Consider the following 20,791-nt stretch of genomic DNA (forward strand, 5'->3'; position numbering starts at 1 on the left):
GGGAGCCACCATTGAGTTGGCACGGCCCCTAAGACCCAGCCACGCCACCCTCGCCCCCACGCCACCGTCCGAGCTCAGGACCCCGCCCCAGGTGGCCGGCAGGCCCGGAGAAGCGGCCTGGGCCCTCGATCCCGCTCCCGCACCCGGCCATAACGAAACGGCGGAGGGCCGGCTTTTTCCGTATGGAGCTGTGGAGAGCCACCCCGGCAGACAGGTGGCGGTGCCGGGGCTGGGCTCCAGTGGGGGCAGCCAGGTGCAGGTCGAGGGTCTCGCGGGCCGCACGGACGGCCCCCGGGTCCGCGGCCACGTCTGGTTCCCGTCAGGCCACCCCCGGAGCGTCTGGTGTGCCTCTGCCTTCCAGGGACGCCTTCGGGCCGCCTGGCCGGTCAGGCAGGCGAGGAGCGCCTCAGAAGACGCTTGCTGTGGTGGGAGGGGCCTGAGGAGGTGGGGCTTGCAGCTGTACCCGGCGGGGGGCGGAGATAGCCGCGAACGCCGCGGGCGCCGAAAGGAGAAGGCGGAGCGGGAGGCAAAAAGCCTAGAGCACCCGGTCTTCCCTAGAGGTCTCCCATCCAAGTTCTAACCAGGCCCGACCCTGCTTAGCTTCACGCGATCGGCGGCGAGATCCGGCCCTTCTAGGCTGGTTTGGCAGTAGATGCCGGCGGGGTCGCGGGCTGCCTCTTGAGGCGCAGCTGAGCAGGCGCTTGGGCCTTACCGTCAGCCCAGCGGCCCGCCCGTCCCGGCAGGGCCCCGCCGCCCGCCTAGGCCGGGGAACGGAGGTAGCAGCAGCAGTAGAAGTAGCAGCAGTAGTGGTAATAGAAGTAGTATTTGCCATGCACTGGGCTAGTAGTAATAGTAGTGCTAGTAGCAGCAGGAGAAGTGGCTGCAGCAGCAGGAGTAGTAGCCCCATATATTCCCTGCAGAGGGCCAGTAGTAGTAGTAGCAGTAGCAGCAATAGAAGTAGTAGTAGTAGATTTGCCATGCAGTGGACTGCTAGTAGTAGCAGTAGAAGTAGAGTTAGCATCAGCAATAGAAGTGGCATCAGCTGCAGTAATAGTACCAGCAGATTTGTCCTGCAGTGGGCCAGTAGTAATAATAGAAGTAGCAGCCATAGCAGTAGTAGTAGTAGATTTGCCATACACAGGGCTAGTAGTATTGATACTAGTAGTAGAAGTAGTAGCAGCATCAGGAGGAGGAGGAGGAGTAGTATTTTCAATGCACTGGACTACTAGTAGTAGCAGTAGTAGTAGCATTTGTACAAGCAGCAGCAGTAGTAGTAATAGTAGTAGTATTTGCCATGCATTGGGCTAGTAGTAGTAGTAATAGTGGTAGCAATAGCAGTAGAAGTGGCAGCAGCAGGAGTAATTGGAGCAGCATATTTGACTTGCAGTGGGCCAGGAATAGTAGTAGAAGTAGCAGGAACAGCAATAATAGTAGTCTATTTGCCATGCGCTGGGCTAGTAGTATTGATAGTTGTAGTAGCGGAAGTAGCAGCAGCAGCACTAGTAGTAATAGTAGTAGTATTTGCCATATACTAGATTACTAGCATTAGCAGTAGTAGTAACATTACTATTAGCAGCAGTAGCTGTTGTAGTAATAGTAGTAGAATTTGCCATGCACTGGACTACTAGTAGTAGCAGTAGTAGTAGCAATAGTAGAAGCAGCAGCAGTAGTAGTAGTGTTAATATTTGCCATGCACTGGGCTATTAGTAGTAGTAGTAGCAGCAGCACCTCTACAAGTAGCAGCAGCAGTAGTAGTAGCAGCAGTAGTAGTAATGGCAGCAGTGGTGGTAATAGTAGTAGTTTTTGCCATGCACTGGGCAAGTAGTAGTAGTAGTAGTAGTAGTAGTGGTAGAAACAGCAGTAGAAGTGGCATCAGCAGCAGTAATAGTGGCAGCATATTTGACCTGCAGAGGGCCAGAAATAGAAGTAGAAGAATCAGCAAGAGCAATAGTAGTAGCCGGCCCACGCTGCGTTAGGCGAAGCCCAAGGGCAGACCGGGCCGGCCCTCCTGCCCGACAGCAGGTGGCCCGAAGCCAGTGGGAGCCAGCATTGTGTTGGTAAAGCCCCTTAGACCCAGCCACGCCACCCTCGCCCCCACGCCACCGTCCGAGCTCAGGACCCCGCCCCAGGTGGCCGGCAGCCCCGGGGAAGCGGCCTGGGCCCTCGATCCCGCTCCCGCCCCCGGCCATGGCGATGCGGCGGAGGGGCGGCTTTTTCCGTCTGGAGCTGTGGAGAGCCACCCCGGCAGACAGGTGGCGGCGCCGGGGCTGGGCTCCAGTGGGGGCGGCCAGGTGCAGGTCGAGGGGCTCGCGGGCCGCACGGACGGCCCCCGGGTCCGCGGCCACGTCTGGTTCCCGTCAGGCCACCCCCGGAGCGTCTGGTGTGCCTCTGCCTTCCAGGGACGCCTTCGGGCCGCCTGGCCGGTCAGGCAGGCGAGGAGCGCCTCAGAAGACGCTTGCTGTGGTGGGAGGGGCCTGAGGAGGTGGGGCTTGCAGCTGTACCCGGCGGGGGGCGGAGATAGCCGCGAACGCCGCGGGCGCCGAAAGGAGAAGGCGGAGCGGGAGGCAAAAAGCCTAGAGCACCCGGTCTTCCCTCGAGGTCTCCCATCCAAGTTCTAACCAGGCCCGACCCTGCTTAGCTTCCGCGATCGCGGCGAGATCGGGCCCTTCTAGGCTGGTTTGGCAGTAGATGCCGGTGGGGTTGCGGGCTGCCTCTTGAGGCGCAGCTCAGCAGGCGCTTGGGCCTTACCGTCAGCCCAGCGGCCCGCCCGTCCCGGCAGGGCCCCGCCGCCTGCCTAGGCCGGGGAACGGAGGTCTCGGGCACCTGGGGGTGGCGGAGGTGTTGGCGACCACCCAGCCCAGGGCGGGCGGGAGCCAGCAAACTTTTCGGCGCTTGGCTCCCCGCCCCAGATCCCGCAGGCCGCTCACGGGGAAGTGGCCCAGGAGGCTTCCGGGCCCGGGGACCGCGGTCCCTTGGGCATCCCACCTGCCCGCCCACGCTGCGCTAGGTGCAGCTCAAGCGCAGACCGGACCGGCCCTCCTGCCCGACAGAAGCTGGCCCGAAGACACTGGGAGCCACCATTGAGTTGGCACGGCCCCTAAGACCCAGCCACGCCACCCTCGCCCCCACGCCACCGTCCGAGCTCAGGACCCCGCCCCAGGTGGCCGGCAGGCCCGGAGAAGCGGCCTGGGCCCTCGATCCCGCTCCCGCACCCGGCCATAACGAAACGGCGGAGGGCCGGCTTTTTCCGTATGGAGCTGTGGAGAGCCACCCCGGCAGACAGGTGGCGGTGCCGGGGCTGGGCTCCAGTGGGGGCAGCCAGGTGCAGGTCGAGGGGCTCGCGGGCCGCACGGACGGCCCCCGGGTCCGCGGCCACGTCTGGTTCCCGTCAGGCCACCCCCGGAGCGTCTGGTGTGCCTCTGCCTTCCAGGGACGCCTTCTGGCCGCCTGGCCGGTCAGGCAGGCGGGGAGCGCCCTTTCAGACGCTTGCTGTGGTGGGAGGGGCCTGAGGAGGTGGGGCTTGCAGCTGTACCCGGCGGGGGGCGGAGATAGCCGCGAACGCCGCGGGCGCCGAAAGGAGAAGGCGGAGCGGGAGGCAAAAAGCCTAGAGCACCCGGTCTTCCCTAGAGGTCTCCCATCCAAGTTCTAACCAGGCCCGACCCTGCTTAGCTTCACGCGATCGGCGGCGAGATCCGGCCCTTCTAGGCTGGTTTGGCAGTAGATGCCGGCGGGGTCGCGGGCTGCCTCTTGAGGCGCAGCTGAGCAGGCGCTTGGGCCTTACCGTCAGCCCAGCGGCCCGCCCGTCCCGGCAGGGCCCCGCCGCCCGCCTAGGCCGGGGAACGGAGGTAGCAGCAGCAGTAGAAGTAGCAGCAGTAGTGGTAATAGAAGTAGTATTTGCCATGCACTGGGCTAGTAGTAATAGTAGTGCTAGTAGCAGCAGGAGAAGTGGCTGCAGCAGCAGGAGTAGTAGCCCCATATATTCCCTGCAGAGGGCCAGTAGTAGTAGTAGCAGTAGCAGCAATAGAAGTAGTAGTAGTAGATTTGCCATGCAGTGGACTGCTAGTAGTAGCAGTAGAAGTAGAGTTAGCATCAGCAATAGAAGTGGCATCAGCTGCAGTAATAGTACCAGCAGATTTGTCCTGCAGTGGGCCAGTAGTAATAATAGAAGTAGCAGCCATAGCAGTAGTAGTAGTAGATTTGCCATACACAGGGCTAGTAGTATTGATACTAGTAGTAGAAGTAGTAGCAGCATCAGGAGGAGGAGGAGGAGTAGTATTTTCAATGCACTGGACTACTAGTAGTAGCAGTAGTAGTAGCATTTGTACAAGCAGCAGCAGTAGTAGTAATAGTAGTAGTATTTGCCATGCATTGGGCTAGTAGTAGTAGTAATAGTGGTAGCAATAGCAGTAGAAGTGGCAGCAGCAGGAGTAATTGGAGCAGCATATTTGACTTGCAGTGGGCCAGGAATAGTAGTAGAAGTAGCAGGAACAGCAATAATAGTAGTCTATTTGCCATGCGCTGGGCTAGTAGTATTGATAGTTGTAGTAGCGGAAGTAGCAGCAGCAGCACTAGTAGTAATAGTAGTAGTATTTGCCATATACTAGATTACTAGCATTAGCAGTAGTAGTAACATTACTATTAGCAGCAGTAGCTGTTGTAGTAATAGTAGTAGAATTTGCCATGCACTGGACTACTAGTAGTAGCAGTAGTAGTAGCAATAGTAGAAGCAGCAGCAGTAGTAGTAGTGTTAATATTTGCCATGCACTGGGCTATTAGTAGTAGTAGTAGCAGCAGCACCTCTACAAGTAGCAGCAGCAGTAGTAGTAGCAGCAGTAGTAGTAATGGCAGCAGTGGTGGTAATAGTAGTAGTTTTTGCCATGCACTGGGCAAGTAGTAGTAGTAGTAGTAGTAGTAGTGGTAGAAACAGCAGTAGAAGTGGCATCAGCAGCAGTAATAGTGGCAGCATATTTGACCTGCAGAGGGCCAGAAATAGAAGTAGAAGAATCAGCAAGAGCAATAGTAGTAGCCGGCCCACGCTGCGTTAGGCGAAGCCCAAGGGCAGACCGGGCCGGCCCTCCTGCCCGACAGCAGGTGGCCCGAAGCCAGTGGGAGCCAGCATTGTGTTGGTAAAGCCCCTTAGACCCAGCCACGCCACCCTCGCCCCCACGCCACCGTCCGAGCTCAGGACCCCGCCCCAGGTGGCCGGCAGCCCCGGGGAAGCGGCCTGGGCCCTCGATCCCGCTCCCGCCCCCGGCCATGGCGATGCGGCGGAGGGGCGGCTTTTTCCGTCTGGAGCTGTGGAGAGCCACCCCGGCAGACAGGTGGCGGCGCCGGGGCTGGGCTCCAGTGGGGGCGGCCAGGTGCAGGTCGAGGGGCTCGCGGGCCGCACGGACGGCCCCCGGGTCCGCGGCCACGTCTGGTTCCCGTCAGGCCACCCCCGGAGCGTCTGGTGTGCCTCTGCCTTCCAGGGACGCCTTCGGGCCGCCTGGCCGGTCAGGCAGGCGAGGAGCGCCTCAGAAGACGCTTGCTGTGGTGGGAGGGGCCTGAGGAGGTGGGGCTTGCAGCTGTACCCGGCGGGGGGCGGAGATAGCCGCGAACGCCGCGGGCGCCGAAAGGAGAAGGCGGAGCGGGAGGCAAAAAGCCTAGAGCACCCGGTCTTCCCTCGAGGTCTCCCATCCAAGTTCTAACCAGGCCCGACCCTGCTTAGCTTCCGCGATCGCGGCGAGATCGGGCCCTTCTAGGCTGGTTTGGCAGTAGATGCCGGTGGGGTTGCGGGCTGCCTCTTGAGGCGCAGCTGAGCAGGCGCTTGGGCCTTACCGTCAGCCCAGCGGCCCGCCCGTCCCGGCAGGGCCCCGCCGCCTGCCTAGGCCGGGGAACGGAGGTCTCGGGCACCTGGGGGTGGCGGAGGTGTTGGCGACCACCCAGCCCAGGGCGGGCGGGAGCCAGCAAACTTTTCGGCGCTTGGCTCCCCGCCCCAGATCCCGCAGGCCGCTCACGGGGAAGTGGCCCAGGAGGCTTCCGGGCCCGGGGACCGCGGTCCCTTGGGCATCCCACCTGCCCGCCCACGCTGCGCTAGGTGCAGCTCAAGCGCAGACCGGACCGGCCCTCCTGCCCGACAGAAGCTGGCCCGAAGACACTGGGAGCCACCATTGAGTTGGCACGGCCCCTAAGACCCAGCCACGCCACCCTCGCCCCCACGCCACCGTCCGAGCTCAGGACCCCGCCCCAGGTGGCCGGCAGGCCCGGAGAAGCGGCCTGGGCCCTCGATCCCGCTCCCGCACCCGGCCATAACGAAACGGCGGAGGGCCGGCTTTTTCCGTATGGAGCTGTGGAGAGCCACCCCGGCAGACAGGTGGCGGTGCCGGGGCTGGGCTCCAGTGGGGGCAGCCAGGTGCAGGTCGAGGGGCTCGCGGGCCGCACGGACGGCCCCCGGGTCCGCGGCCACGTCTGGTTCCCGTCAGGCCACCCCCGGAGCGTCTGGTGTGCCTCTGCCTTCCAGGGACGCCTTCTGGCCGCCTGGCCGGTCAGGCAGGCGGGGAGCGCCCTTTCAGACGCTTGCTGTGGTGGGAGGGGCCTGAGGAGGTGGGGCTTGCAGCTGTACCCGGCGGGGGGCGGAGATAGCCGCGAACGCCGCGGGCGCCGAAAGGAGAAGGCGGAGCGGGAGGCAAAAAGCCTAGAGCACCCGGTCTTCCCTAGAGGTCTCCCATCCAAGTTCTAACCAGGCCCGACCCTGCTTAGCTTCACGCGATCGGCGGCGAGATCCGGCCCTTCTAGGCTGGTTTGGCAGTAGATGCCGGCGGGCTCGCGGGCTGCCTCTTGAGGCGCAGCTGAGCAGGCGCTTGGGCCTTACCGTCAGCCCAGCGGCCCGCCCGTCCCGGCAGGGCCCCGCCGCCCGCCTAGGCCGGGGAACGGAGGTAGCAGCAGCAGTAGAAGTAGCAGCAGTAGTGGTAATAGAAGTAGTATTTGCCATGCACTGGGCTAGTAGTAATAGTAGTGCTAGTAGCAGCAGGAGAAGTGGCTGCAGCAGCAGGAGTAGTAGCCCCATATATTCCCTGCAGAGGGCCAGTAGTAGTAGTAGCAGTAGCAGCAATAGAAGTAGTAGTAGTAGATTTGCCATGCAGTGGACTGCTAGTAGTAGCAGTAGAAGTAGAGTTAGCATCAGCAATAGAAGTGGCATCAGCTGCAGTAATAGTACCAGCAGATTTGTCCTGCAGTGGGCCAGTAGTAATAATAGAAGTAGCAGCCATAGCAGTAGTAGTAGTAGATTTGCCATACACAGGGCTAGTAGTATTGATACTAGTAGTAGAAGTAGTAGCAGCATCAGGAGGAGGAGGAGGAGTAGTATTTTCAATGCACTGGACTACTAGTAGTAGCAGTAGTAGTAGCATTTGTACAAGCAGCAGCAGTAGTAGTAATAGTAGTAGTATTTGCCATGCATTGGGCTAGTAGTAGTAGTAATAGTGGTAGCAATAGCAGTAGAAGTGGCAGCAGCAGGAGTAATTGGAGCAGCATATTTGACTTGCAGTGGGCCAGGAATAGTAGTAGAAGTAGCAGGAACAGCAATAATAGTAGTCTATTTGCCATGCGCTGGGCTAGTAGTATTGATAGTTGTAGTAGCGGAAGTAGCAGCAGCAGCACTAGTAGTAATAGTAGTAGTATTTGCCATATACTAGATTACTAGCATTAGCAGTAGTAGTAACATTACTATTAGCAGCAGTAGCTGTTGTAGTAATAGTAGTAGAATTTGCCATGCACTGGACTACTAGTAGTAGCAGTAGTAGTAGCAATAGTAGAAGCAGCAGCAGTAGTAGTAGTGTTAATATTTGCCATGCACTGGGCTATTAGTAGTAGTAGTAGCAGCAGCACCTCTACAAGTAGCAGCAGCAGTAGTAGTAGCAGCAGTAGTAGTAATGGCAGCAGTGGTGGTAATAGTAGTAGTTTTTGCCATGCACTGGGCAAGTAGTAGTAGTAGTAGTAGTAGTAGTGGTAGAAACAGCAGTAGAAGTGGCATCAGCAGCAGTAATAGTGGCAGCATATTTGACCTGCAGAGGGCCAGAAATAGAAGTAGAAGAATCAGCAAGAGCAATAGTAGTAGCCGGCCCACGCTGCGTTAGGCGAAGCCCAAGGGCAGACCGGGCCGGCCCTCCTGCCCGACAGCAGGTGGCCCGAAGCCAGTGGGAGCCAGCATTGTGTTGGTAAAGCCCCTTAGACCCAGCCACGCCACCCTCGCCCCCACGCCACCGTCCGAGCTCAGGACCCCGCCCCAGGTGGCCGGCAGCCCCGGGGAAGCGGCCTGGGCCCTCGATCCCGCTCCCGCCCCCGGCCATGGCGATGCGGCGGAGGGGCGGCTTTTTCCGTCTGGAGCTGTGGAGAGCCACCCCGGCAGACAGGTGGCGGCGCCGGGGCTGGGCTCCAGTGGGGGCGGCCAGGTGCAGGTCGAGGGGCTCGCGGGCCGCACGGACGGCCCCCGGGTCCGCGGCCACGTCTGGTTCCCGTCAGGCCACCCCCGGAGCGTCTGGTGTGCCTCTGCCTTCCAGGGACGCCTTCGGGCCGCCTGGCCGGTCAGGCAGGCGAGGAGCGCCTCAGAAGACGCTTGCTGTGGTGGGAGGGGCCTGAGGAGGTGGGGCTTGCAGCTGTACCCGGCGGGGGGCGGAGATAGCCGCGAACGCCGCGGGCGCCGAAAGGAGAAGGCGGAGCGGGAGGCAAAAAGCCTAGAGCACCCGGTCTTCCCTCGAGGTCTCCCATCCAAGTTCTAACCAGGCCCGACCCTGCTTAGCTTCCGCGATCGCGGCGAGATCGGGCCCTTCTAGGCTGGTTTGGCAGTAGATGCCGGTGGGGTTGCGGGCTGCCTCTTGAGGCGCAGCTGAGCAGGCGCTTGGGCCTTACCGTCAGCCCAGCGGCCCGCCCGTCCCGGCAGGGCCCCGCCGCCTGCCTAGGCCGGGGAACGGAGGTCTCGGGCACCTGGGGGTGGCGGAGGTGTTGGCGACCACCCAGCCCAGGGCGGGCGGGAGCCAGCAAACTTTTCGGCGCTTGGCTCCCCGCCCCAGATCCCGCAGGCCGCTCACGGGGAAGTGGCCCAGGAGGCTTCCGGGCCCGGGGACCGCGGTCCCTTGGGCATCCCACCTGCCCGCCCACGCTGCGCTAGGTGCAGCTCAAGCGCAGACCGGACCGGCCCTCCTGCCCGACAGAAGCTGGCCCGAAGACACTGGGAGCCACCATTGAGTTGGCACGGCCCCTAAGACCCAGCCACGCCACCCTCGCCCCCACGCCACCGTCCGAGCTCAGGACCCCGCCCCAGGTGGCCGGCAGGCCCGGAGAAGCGGCCTGGGCCCTCGATCCCGCTCCCGCACCCGGCCATAACGAAACGGCGGAGGGCCGGCTTTTTCCGTATGGAGCTGTGGAGAGCCACCCCGGCAGACAGGTGGCGGTGCCGGGGCTGGGCTCCAGTGGGGGCAGCCAGGTGCAGGTCGAGGGGCTCGCGGGCCGCACGGACGGCCCCCGGGTCCGCGGCCACGTCTGGTTCCCGTCAGGCCACCCCCGGAGCGTCTGGTGTGCCTCTGCCTTCCAGGGACGCCTTCTGGCCGCCTGGCCGGTCAGGCAGGCGGGGAGCGCCCTTTCAGACGCTTGCTGTGGTGGGAGGGGCCTGAGGAGGTGGGGCTTGCAGCTGTACCCGGCGGGGGGCGGAGATAGCCGCGAACGCCGCGGGCGCCGAAAGGAGAAGGCGGAGCGGGAGGCAAAAAGCCTAGAGCACCCGGTCTTCCCTAGAGGTCTCCCATCCAAGTTCTAACCAGGCCCGACCCTGCTTAGCTTCACGCGATCGGCGGCGAGATCCGGCCCTTCTAGGCTGGTTTGGCAGTAGATGCCGGCGGGCTCGCGGGCTGCCTCTTGAGGCGCAGCTGAGCAGGCGCTTGGGCCTTACCGTCAGCCCAGCGGCCCGCCCGTCCCGGCAGGGCCCCGCCGCCCGCCTAGGCCGGGGAACGGAGGTAGCAGCAGCAGTAGAAGTAGCAGCAGTAGTGGTAATAGAAGTAGTATTTGCCATGCACTGGGCTAGTAGTAATAGTAGTGCTAGTAGCAGCAGGAGAAGTGGCTGCAGCAGCAGGAGTAGTAGCCCCATATATTCCCTGCAGAGGGCCAGTAGTAGTAGTAGCAGTAGCAGCAATAGAAGTAGTAGTAGTAGATTTGCCATGCAGTGGACTGCTAGTAGTAGCAGTAGAAGTAGAGTTAGCATCAGCAATAGAAGTGGCATCAGCTGCAGTAATAGTACCAGCAGATTTGTCCTGCAGTGGGCCAGTAGTAATAATAGAAGTAGCAGCCATAGCAGTAGTAGTAGTAGATTTGCCATACACAGGGCTAGTAGTATTGATACTAGTAGTAGAAGTAGTAGCAGCATCAGGAGGAGGAGGAGGAGTAGTATTTTCAATGCACTGGACTACTAGTAGTAGCAGTAGTAGTAGCATTTGTACAAGCAGCAGCAGTAGTAGTAATAGTAGTAGTATTTGCCATGCATTGGGCTAGTAGTAGTAGTAATAGTGGTAGCAATAGCAGTAGAAGTGGCAGCAGCAGGAGTAATTGGAGCAGCATATTTGACTTGCAGTGGGCCAGGAATAGTAGTAGAAGTAGCAGGAACAGCAATAATAGTAGTCTATTTGCCATGCGCTGGGCTAGTAGTATTGATAGTTGTAGTAGCGGAAGTAGCAGCAGCAGCACTAGTAGTAATAGTAGTAGTATTTGCCATATACTAGATTACTAGCATTAGCAGTAGTAGTAACATTACTATTAGCAGCAGTAGCTGTTGTAGTAATAGTAGTAGAATTTGCCATGCACTGGACTACTAGTAGTAGCAGTAGTAGTAGCAATAGTAGAAGCAGCAGCAGTAGTAGTAGTGTTAATATTTGCCATGCACTGGGCTATTAGTAGTAGTAGTAGCAGCAGCACCTCTACAAGTAGCAGCAGCAGTAGTAGTAGCAGCAGTAGTAGTAATGGCAGCAGTGGTGGTAATAGTAGTAGTTTTTGCCATGCACTGGGCAAGTAGTAGTAGTAGTAGTAGTAGTAGTGGTAGAAACAGCAGTAGAAGTGGCATCAGCAGCAGTAATAGTGGCAGCATATTTGACCTGCAGAGGGCCAGAAATAGAAGTAGAAGAATCAGCAAGAGCAATAGTAGTAGCCGGCCCACGCTGCGTTAGGCGAAGCCCAAGGGCAGACCGGGCCGGCCCTCCTGCCCGACAGCAGGTGGCCCGAAGCCAGTGGGAGCCAGCATTGTGTTGGTAAAGCCCCTTAGACCCAGCCACGCCACCCTCGCCCCCACGCCACCGTCCGAGCTCAGGACCCCGCCCCAGGTGGCCGGCAGCCCCGGGGAAGCGGCCTGGGCCCTCGATCCCGCTCCCGCCCCCGGCCATGGCGATGCGGCGGAGGGGCGGCTTTTTCCGTCTGGAGCTGTGGAGAGCCACCCCGGCAGACAGGTGGCGGCGCCGGGGCTGGGCTCCAGTGGGGGCGGCCAGGTGCAGGTCGAGGGGCTCGCGGGCCGCACGGACGGCCCCCGGGTCCGCGGCCACGTCTGGTTCCCGTCAGGCCACCCCCGGAGCGTCTGGTGTGCCTCTGCCTTCCAGGGACGCCTTCGGGCCGCCTGGCCGGTCAGGCAGGCGAGGAGCGCCTCAGAAGACGCTTGCTGTGGTGGGAGGGGCCTGAGGAGGTGGGGCTTGCAGCTGTACCCGGCGGGGGGCGGAGATAGCCGCGAACGCCGCGGGCGCCGAAAGGAGAAGGCGGAGCGGGAGGCAAAAAGCCTAGAGCACCCGGTCTTCCCTCGAGGTCTCCCATCCAAGTTCTAACCAGGCCCGACCCTGCTTAGCTTCCGCGATCGCGGCGAGATCGGGCCCTTCTAGGCTGGTTTGGCAGTAGATGCCGGTGGGGTTGCGGGCTGCCTCTTGAGGCGCAGCTGAGCAGGCGCTTGGGCCTTACCGTCAGCCCAGCGGCCCGCCCGTCCCGGCAGGGCCCCGCCGCCTGCCTAGGCCGGGGAACGGAGGTCTCGGGCACCTGGGGGTGGCGGAGGTGTTGGCGACCACCCAGCCCAGGGCGGGCGGGAGCCAGCAAACTTTTCGGCGCTTGGCTCCCCGCCCCAGATCCCGCAGGCCGCTCACGGGGAAGTGGCCCAGGAGGCTTCCGGGCCCGGGGACCGCGGTCCCTTGGGCATCCCACCTGCCCGCCCACGCTGCGCTAGGTGCAGCTCAAGCGCAGACCGGACCGGCCCTCCTGCCCGACAGAAGCTGGCCCGAAGACACTGGGAGCCACCATTGAGTTGGCACGGCCCCTAAGACCCAGCCACGCCACCCTCGCCCCCACGCCACCGTCCGAGCTCAGGACCCCGCCCCAGGTGGCCGGCAGGCCCGGAGAAGCGGCCTGGGCCCTCGATCCCGCTCCCGCACCCGGCCATAACGAAACGGCGGAGGGCCGGCTTTTTCCGTATGGAGCTGTGGAGAGCCACCCCGGCAGACAGGTGGCGGTGCCGGGGCTGGGCTCCAGTGGGGGCAGCCAGGTGCAGGTCGAGGGGCTCGCGGGCCGCACGGACGGCCCCCGGGTCCGCGGCCACGTCTGGTTCCCGTCAGGCCACCCCCGGAGCGTCTGGTGTGCCTCTGCCTTCCAGGGACGCCTTCGGGCCGCCTGGCCGGTCAGGCAGGCGAGGAGCGCCTCAGAAGACGCTTGCTGTGGTGGGAGGGGCCTGAGGAGGTGGGGCTTGCAGCTGTACCCGGCGGGGGGCGGAGATAGCCGCGAACGCCGCGGGCGCCGAAAGGAGAAGGCGGAGCGGGAGGCAAAAAGCCTAGAGCACCCGGTCTTCCCTAGAGGTCTCCCATCCAAGTTCTAACCAGGCCCGACCCTGCTTAGCTTCACGCGATCGGCGGCGAGATCCGGCCCTTCTAGGCTGGTTTGGCAGTAGATGCCGGCGGGGTCGCGGGCTGCCTCTTGAGGCGCAGCTGAGCAGGCGCTTGGGCCTTACCGTCAGCCCAGCGGCCCGCCCGTCCCGGCAGGGCCCCGCCGCCCGCCTAGGCCGGGGAACGGAGGTAGCAGCAGCAGTAGAAGTAGCAGCAGTAGTGGTAATAGAAGTAGTATTTGCCATGCACTGGGCTAGTAGTAATAGTAGTGCTAGTAGCAGCAGGAGAAGTGGCTGCAGCAGCAGGAGTAGTAGCCCCATATATTCCCTGCAGAGGGCCAGTAGTAGTAGTAGCAGTAGCAGCAATAGAAGTAGTAGTAGTAGATTTGCCATGCAGTGGACTGCTAGTAGTAGCAGTAGAAGTAGAGTTAGCATCAGCAATAGAAGTGGCATCAGCTGCAGTAATAGTACCAGCAGATTTGTCCTGCAGTGGGCCAGTAGTAATAATAGAAGTAGCAGCCATAGCAGTAGTAGTAGTAGATTTGCCATACACAGGGCTAGTAGTATTGATACTAGTAGTAGAAGTAGTAGCAGCATCAGGAGGAGGAGGAGGAGTAGTATTTTCAATGCACTGGACTACTAGTAGTAGCAGTAGTAGTAGCATTTGTACAAGCAGCAGCAGTAGTAGTAATAGTAGTAGTATTTGCCATGCATTGGGCTAGTAGTAGTAGTAATAGTGGTAGCAATAGCAGTAGAAGTGGCAGCAGCAGGAGTAATTGGAGCAGCATATTTGACTTGCAGTGGGCCAGGAATAGTAGTAGAAGTAGCAGGAACAGCAATAATAGTAGTCTATTTGCCATGCGCTGGGCTAGTAGTATTGATAGTTGTAGTAGCGGAAGTAGCAGCAGCAGCACTAGTAGTAATAGTAGTAGTATTTGCCATATACTAGATTACTAGCATTAGCAGTAGTAGTAACATTACTATTAGCAGCAGTAGCTGTTGTAGTAATAGTAGTAGAATTTGCCATGCACTGGACTACTAGTAGTAGCAGTAGTAGTAGCAATAGTAGAAGCAGCAGCAGTAGTAGTAGTGTTAATATTTGCCATGCACTGGGCTATTAGTAGTAGTAGTAGCAGCAGCACCTCTACAAGTAGCAGCAGCAGTAGTAGTAGCAGCAGTAGTAGTAATGGCAGCAGTGGTGGTAATAGTAGTAGTTTTTGCCATGCACTGGGCAAGTAGTAGTAGTAGTAGTAGTAGTAGTGGTAGAAACAGCAGTAGAAGTGGCATCAGCAGCAGTAATAGTGGCAGCATATTTGACCTGCAGAGGGCCAGAAATAGAAGTAGAAGAATCAGCAAGAGCAATAGTAGTAGCCGGCCCACGCTGCGTTAGGCGAAGCCCAAGGGCAGACCGGGCCGGCCCTCCTGCCCGACAGCAGGTGGCCCGAAGCCAGTGGGAGCCAGCATTGTGTTGGTAAAGCCCCTTAGACCCAGCCACGCCACCCTCGCCCCCACGCCACCGTCCGAGCTCAGGACCCCGCCCCAGGTGGCCGGCAGCCCCGGGGAAGCGGCCTGGGCCCTCGATCCCGCTCCCGCCCCCGGCCATGGCGATGCGGCGGAGGGGCGGCTTTTTCCGTCTGGAGCTGTGGAGAGCCACCCCGGCAGACAGGTGGCGGCGCCGGGGCTGGGCTCCAGTGGGGGCGGCCAGGTGCAGGTCGAGGGGCTCGCGGGCCGCACGGACGGCCCCCGGGTCCGCGGCCACGTCTGGTTCCCGTCAGGCCACCCCCGGAGCGTCTGGTGTGCCTCTGCCTTCCAGGGACGCCTTCGGGCCGCCTGGCCGGTCAGGCAGGCGGGGAGCGCCTCAGAAGACGCTTGCTGTGGTGGGAGGGGCCTGAGGAGGTGGGGCTTGCAGCTGTACCCGGCGGGGGGCGGAGATAGCCGCGAACGCCGCGGGCGCCGAAAGGAGAAGGCGGAGCGGGAGGCAAAAAGCCTAGAGCACCCGGTCTTCCCTCGAGGTCTCCCATCCAAGTTCTAACCAGGCCCGACCCTGCTTAGCTTCCGCGATCGCGGCGAGATCGGGCCCTTCTAGGCTGGTTTGGCAGTAGATGCCGGTGGGGTTGCGGGCTGCCTCTTGAGGCGCAGCTGAGCAGGCGCTTGGGCCTTACCGTCAGCCCAGCGGCCCGCCCGTCCCGGCAGGGCCCCGCCGCCTGCCTAGGCCGGGGAACGGAGGTCTCGGGCACCTGGGGGTGGCGGAGGTGTTGGCGACCACCCAGCCCAGGGCGGGCGGGAGCCAGCAAACTTTTCGGCGCTTGGCTCCCCGCCCCAGATCCCGCAGGCCGCTCACGGGGAAGTGGCCCAGGAGGCTTCCGGGCCCGGGGACCGCGGTCCCTTGGGCATCCCACCTGCCCGCCCACGCTGCGCTAGGTGCAGCTCAAGCGCAGACCGGACCGGCCCTCCTGCCCGACAGAAGCTGGCCCGAAGACACTGGGAGCCACCATTGAGTTGGCACGGCCCCTAAGACCCAGCCACGCCACCCTCGCCCCCACGCCACCGTCCGAGCTCAGGACCCCGCCCCAGGTGGCCGGCAGGCCCGGAGAAGCGGCCTGGGCCCTCGATCCCGCTCCCGCACCCGGCCATAACGAAACGGCGGAGGGCCGGCTTTTTCCGTATGGAGCTGTGGAGAGCCACCCCGGCAGACAGGTGGCGGTGCCGGGGCTGGGCTCCAGTGGGGGCAGCCAGGTGCAGGTCGAGGGGCTCGCGGGCCGCACGGACGGCCCCCGGGTCCGCGGCCACGTCTGGTTCCCGTCAGGCCACCCCCGGAGCGTCTGGTGTGCCTCTGCCTTCCAGGGACGCCTTCTGGCCGCCTGGCCGGTCAGGCAGGCGGGGAGCGCCCTTTCAGACGCTTGCTGTGGTGGGAGGGGCCTGAGGAGGTGGGGCTTGCAGCTGTACCCGGCGGGGGGCGGAGATAGCCGCGAACGCCGCGGGCGCCGAAAGGAGAAGGCGGAGCGGGAGGCAAAAAGCCTAGAGCACCCGGTCTTCCCTAGAGGTCTCCCATCCAAGTTCTAACCAGGCCCGACCCTGCTTAGCTTCACGCGATCGGCGGCGAGATCCGGCCCTTCTAGGCTGGTTTGGCAGTAGATGCCGGCGGGGTCGCGGGCTGCCTCTTGAGGCGCAGCTGAGCAGGCGCTTGGGCCTTACCGTCAGCCCAGCGGCCCGCCCGTCCCGGCAGGGCCCCGCCGCCCGCCTAGGCCGGGGAACGGAGGTAGCAGCAGCAGTAGAAGTAGCAGCAGTAGTGGTAATAGAAGTAGTATTTGCCATGCACTGGGCTAGTAGTAATAGTAGTGCTAGTAGCAGCAGGAGAAGTGGCTGCAGCAGCAGGAGTAGTAGCCCCATATATTCCCTGCAGAGGGCCAGTAGTAGTAGTAGCAGTAGCAGCAATAGAAGTAGTAGTAGTAGATTTGCCATGCAGTGGACTGCTAGTAGTAGCAGTAGAAGTAGAGTTAGCATCAGCAATAGAAGTGGCATCAGCTGCAGTAATAGTACCAGCAGATTTGTCCTGCAGTGGGCCAGTAGTAATAATAGAAGTAGCAGCCATAGCAGTAGTAGTAGTAGATTTGCCATACACAGGGCTAGTAGTATTGATACTAGTAGTAGAAGTAGTAGCAGCATCAGGAGGAGGAGGAGGAGTAGTATTTTCAATGCACTGGACTACTAGTAGTAGCAGTAGTAGTAGCATTTGTACAAGCAGCAGCAGTAGTAGTAATAGTAGTAGTATTTGCCATGCATTGGGCTAGTAGTAGTAGTAATAGTGGTAGCAATAGCAGTAGAAGTGGCAGCAGCAGGAGTAATTGGAGCAGCATATTTGACTTGCAGTGGGCCAGGAATAGTAGTAGAAGTAGCAGGAACAGCAATAATAGTAGTCTATTTGCCATGCGCTGGGCTAGTAGTATTGATAGTTGTAGTAGCGGAAGTAGCAGCAGCAGCACTAGTAGTAATAGTAGTAGTATTTGCCATATACTAGATTACTAGCATTAGCAGTAGTAGTAACATTACTATTAGCAGCAGTAGCTGTTGTAGTAATAGTAGTAGAATTTGCCATGCACTGGACTACTAGTAGTAGCAGTAGTAGTAGCAATAGTAGAAGCAGCAGCAGTAGTAGTAGTGTTAATATTTGCCATGCACTGGGCTATTAGTAGTAGTAGTAGCAGCAGCACCTCTACAAGTAGCAGCAGCAGTAGTAGTAGCAGCAGTAGTAGTAATGGCAGCAGTGGTGGTAATAGTAGTAGTTTTTGCCATGCACTGGGCAAGTAGTAGTAGTAGTAGTAGTAGTAGTGGTAGAAACAGCAGTAGAAGTGGCATCAGCAGCAGTAATAGTGGCAGCATATTTGACCTGCAGAGGGCCAGAAATAGAAGTAGAAGAATCAGCAAGAGCAATAGTAGTAGCCGGCCCACGCTGCGTTAGGCGAAGCCCAAGGGCAGACCGGGCCGGCCCTCCTGCCCGACAGCAGGTGGCCCGAAGCCAGTGGGAGCCAGCATTGTGTTGGTAAAGCCCCTTAGACCCAGCCACGCCACCCTCGCCCCCACGCCACCGTCCGAGCTCAGGACCCCGCCCCAGGTGGCCGGCAGCCCCGGGGAAGCGGCCTGGGCCCTCGATCCCGCTCCCGCCCCCGGCCATGGCGATGCGGCGGAGGGGCGGCTTTTTCCGTCTGGAGCTGTGGAGAGCCACCCCGGCAGACAGGTGGCGGCGCCGGGGCTGGGCTCCAGTGGGGGCGGCCAGGTGCAGGTCGAGGGGCTCGCGGGCCGCACGGACGGCCCCCGGGTCCGCGGCCACGTCTGGTTCCCGTCAGGCCACCCCCGGAGCGTCTGGTGTGCCTCTGCCTTCCAGGGACGCCTTCGGGCCGCCTGGCCGGTCAGGCAGGCGAGGAGCGCCTCAGAAGACGCTTGCTGTGGTGGGAGGGGCCTGAGGAGGTGGGGCTTGCAGCTGTACCCGGCGGGGGGCGGAGATAGCCGCGAACGCCGCGGGCGCCGAAAGGAGAAGGCGGAGCGGGAGGCAAAAAGCCTAGAGCACCCGGTCTTCCCTCGAGGTCTCCCATCCAAGTTCTAACCAGGCCCGACCCTGCTTAGCTTCCGCGATCGCGGCGAGATCGGGCCCTTCTAGGCTGGTTTGGCAGTAGATGCCGGTGGGGTTGCGGGCTGCCTCTTGAGGCGCAGCTGAGCAGGCGCTTGGGCCTTACCGTCAGCCCAGCGGCCCGCCCGTCCCGGCAGGGCCCCGCCGCCTGCCTAGGCCGGGGAACGGAGGTCTCGGGCACCTGGGGGTGGCGGAGGTGTTGGCGACCACCCAGCCCAGGGCGGGCGGGAGCCAGCAAACTTTTCGGCGCTTGGCTCCCCGCCCCAGATCCCGCAGGCCGCTCACGGGGAAGTGGCCCAGGAGGCTTCCGGGCCCGGGGACCGCGGTCCCTTGGGCATCCCACCTGCCCGCCCACGCTGCGCTAGGTGCAGCTCAAGCGCAGACCGGACCGGCCCTCCTGCCCGACAGAAGCTGGCCCGAAGACACTGGGAGCCACCATTGAGTTGGCACGGCCCCTAAGACCCAGCCACGCCACCCTCGCCCCCACGCCACCGTCCGAGCTCAGGACCCCGCCCCAGGTGGCCGGCAGGCCCGGAGAAGCGGCCTGGGCCCTCGATCCCGCTCCCGCACCCGGCCATAACGAAACGGCGGAGGGCCGGCTTTTTCCGTATGGAGCTGTGGAGAGCCACCCCGGCAGACAGGTGGCGGTGCCGGGGCTGGGCTCCAGTGGGGGCAGCCAGGTGCAGGTCGAGGGGCTCGCGGGCCGCACGGACGGCCCCCGGGTCCGCGGCCACGTCTGGTTCCCGTCAGGCCACCCCCGGAGCGTCTGGTGTGCCTCTGCCTTCCAGGGACGCCTTCTGGCCGCCTGGCCGGTCAGGCAGGCGGGGAGCGCCCTTTCAGACGCTTGCTGTGGTGGGAGGGGCCTGAGGAGGTGGGGCTTGCAGCTGTACCCGGCGGGGGGCGGAGATAGCCGCGAACGCCGCGGGCGCCGAAAGGAGAAGGCGGAGCGGGAGGCAAAAAGCCTAGAGCACCCGGTCTTCCCTAGAGGTCTCCCATCCAAGTTCTAACCAGGCCCGACCCTGCTTAGCTTCACGCGATCGGCGGCGAGATCCGGCCCTTCTAGGCTGGTTTGGCAGTAGATGCCGGCGGGGTCGCGGGCTGCCTCTTGAGGCGCAGCTGAGCAGGCGCTTGGGCCTTACCGTCAGCCCAGCGGCCCGCCCGTCCCGGCAGGGCCCCGCCGCCCGCCTAGGCCGGGGAACGGAGGTAGCAGCAGCAGTAGAAGTAGCAGCAGTAGTGGTAATAGAAGTAGTATTTGCCATGCACTGGGCTAGTAGTAATAGTAGTGCTAGTAGCAGCAGGAGAAGTGGCTGCAGCAGCAGGAGTAGTAGCCCCATATATTCCCTGCAGAGGGCCAGTAGTAGTAGTAGCAGTAGCAGCAATAGAAGTAGTAGTAGTAGATTTGCCATGCAGTGGACTGCTAGTAGTAGCAGTAGAAGTAGAGTTAGCATCAGCAATAGAAGTGACATCAGCTGCAGTAATAGTACCAGCAGATTTGTCCTGCAGTGGGCCAGTAGTAATAATAGAAGTAGCAGCCATAGCAGTAGTAGTAGTAGATTTGCCATACACAGGGCTAGTAGTATTGATACTAGTAGTAGAAGTAGTAGCAGCATCAGGAGGAGGAGGAGGAGTAGTATTTTCAATGCACTGGACTACTAGTAGTAGCAGTAGTAGTAGCATTTGTACAAGCAGCAGCAGTAGTAGTAATAGTAGTAGTATTTGCCATGCATTGGGCTAGTAGTAGTAGTAATAGTGGTAGCAATAGCAGTAGAAGTGGCAGCAGCAGGAGTAATTGGAGCAGCATATTTGACTTGCAGTGGGCCAGGAATAGTAGTAGAAGTAGCAGGAACAGCAATAATAGTAGTCTATTTGCCATGCGCTGGGCTAGTAGTATTGATAGTTGTAGTAGCGGAAGTAGCAGCAGCAGCACTAGTAGTAATAGTAGTAGTATTTGCCATATACTAGATTACTAGCATTAGCAGTAGTAGTAACATTACTATTAGCAGCAGTAGCTGTTGTAGTAATAGTAGTAGAATTTGCCATGCACTGGACTACTAGTAGTAGCAGTAGTAGTAGCAATAGTAGAAGCAGCAGCAGTAGTAGTAGTGTTAATATTTGCCATGCACTGGGCTATTAGTAGTAGTAGTAGCAGCAGCACCTCTACAAGTAGCAGCAGCAGTAGTAGTAGCAGCAGTAGTAGTAATGGCAGCAGTGGTGGTAATAGTAGTAGTTTTTGCCATGCACTGGGCAAGTAGTAGTAGTAGTAGTAGTAGTAGTGGTAGAAACAGCAGTAGAAGTGGCATCAGCAGCAGTAATAGTGGCAGCATATTTGACCTGCAGAGGGCCAGAAATAGAAGTAGAAGAATCAGCAAGAGCAATAGTAGTAGCCGGCCCACGCTGCGTTAGGCGAAGCCCAAGGGCAGACCGGGCCGGCCCTCCTGCCCGACAGCAGGTGGCCCGAAGCCAGTGGGAGCCAGCATTGTGTTGGTAAAGCCCCTTAGACCCAGCCACGCCACCCTCGCCCCCACGCCACCGTCCGAGCTCAGGACCCCGCCCCAGGTGGCCGGCAGCCCCGGGGAAGCGGCCTGGGCCCTCGATCCCGCTCCCGCCCCCGGCCATGGCGATGCGGCGGAGGGGCGGCTTTTTCCGTCTGGAGCTGTGGAGAGCCACCCCGGCAGACAGGTGGCGGCGCCGGGGCTGGGCTCCAGTGGGGGCGGCCAGGTGCAGGTCGAGGGGCTCGCGGGCCGCACGGACGGCCCCCGGGTCCGCGGCCACGTCTGGTTCCCGTCAGGCCACCCCCGGAGCGT

The sequence above is a fragment of the Lagenorhynchus albirostris genome, chromosome 8 (genome assembly GCF_949774975.1).
Source record: "Lagenorhynchus albirostris chromosome 8, mLagAlb1.1, whole genome shotgun sequence".
In the NCBI taxonomy this organism is placed as follows: domain Eukaryota; kingdom Metazoa; phylum Chordata; class Mammalia; order Artiodactyla; family Delphinidae; genus Lagenorhynchus; species Lagenorhynchus albirostris.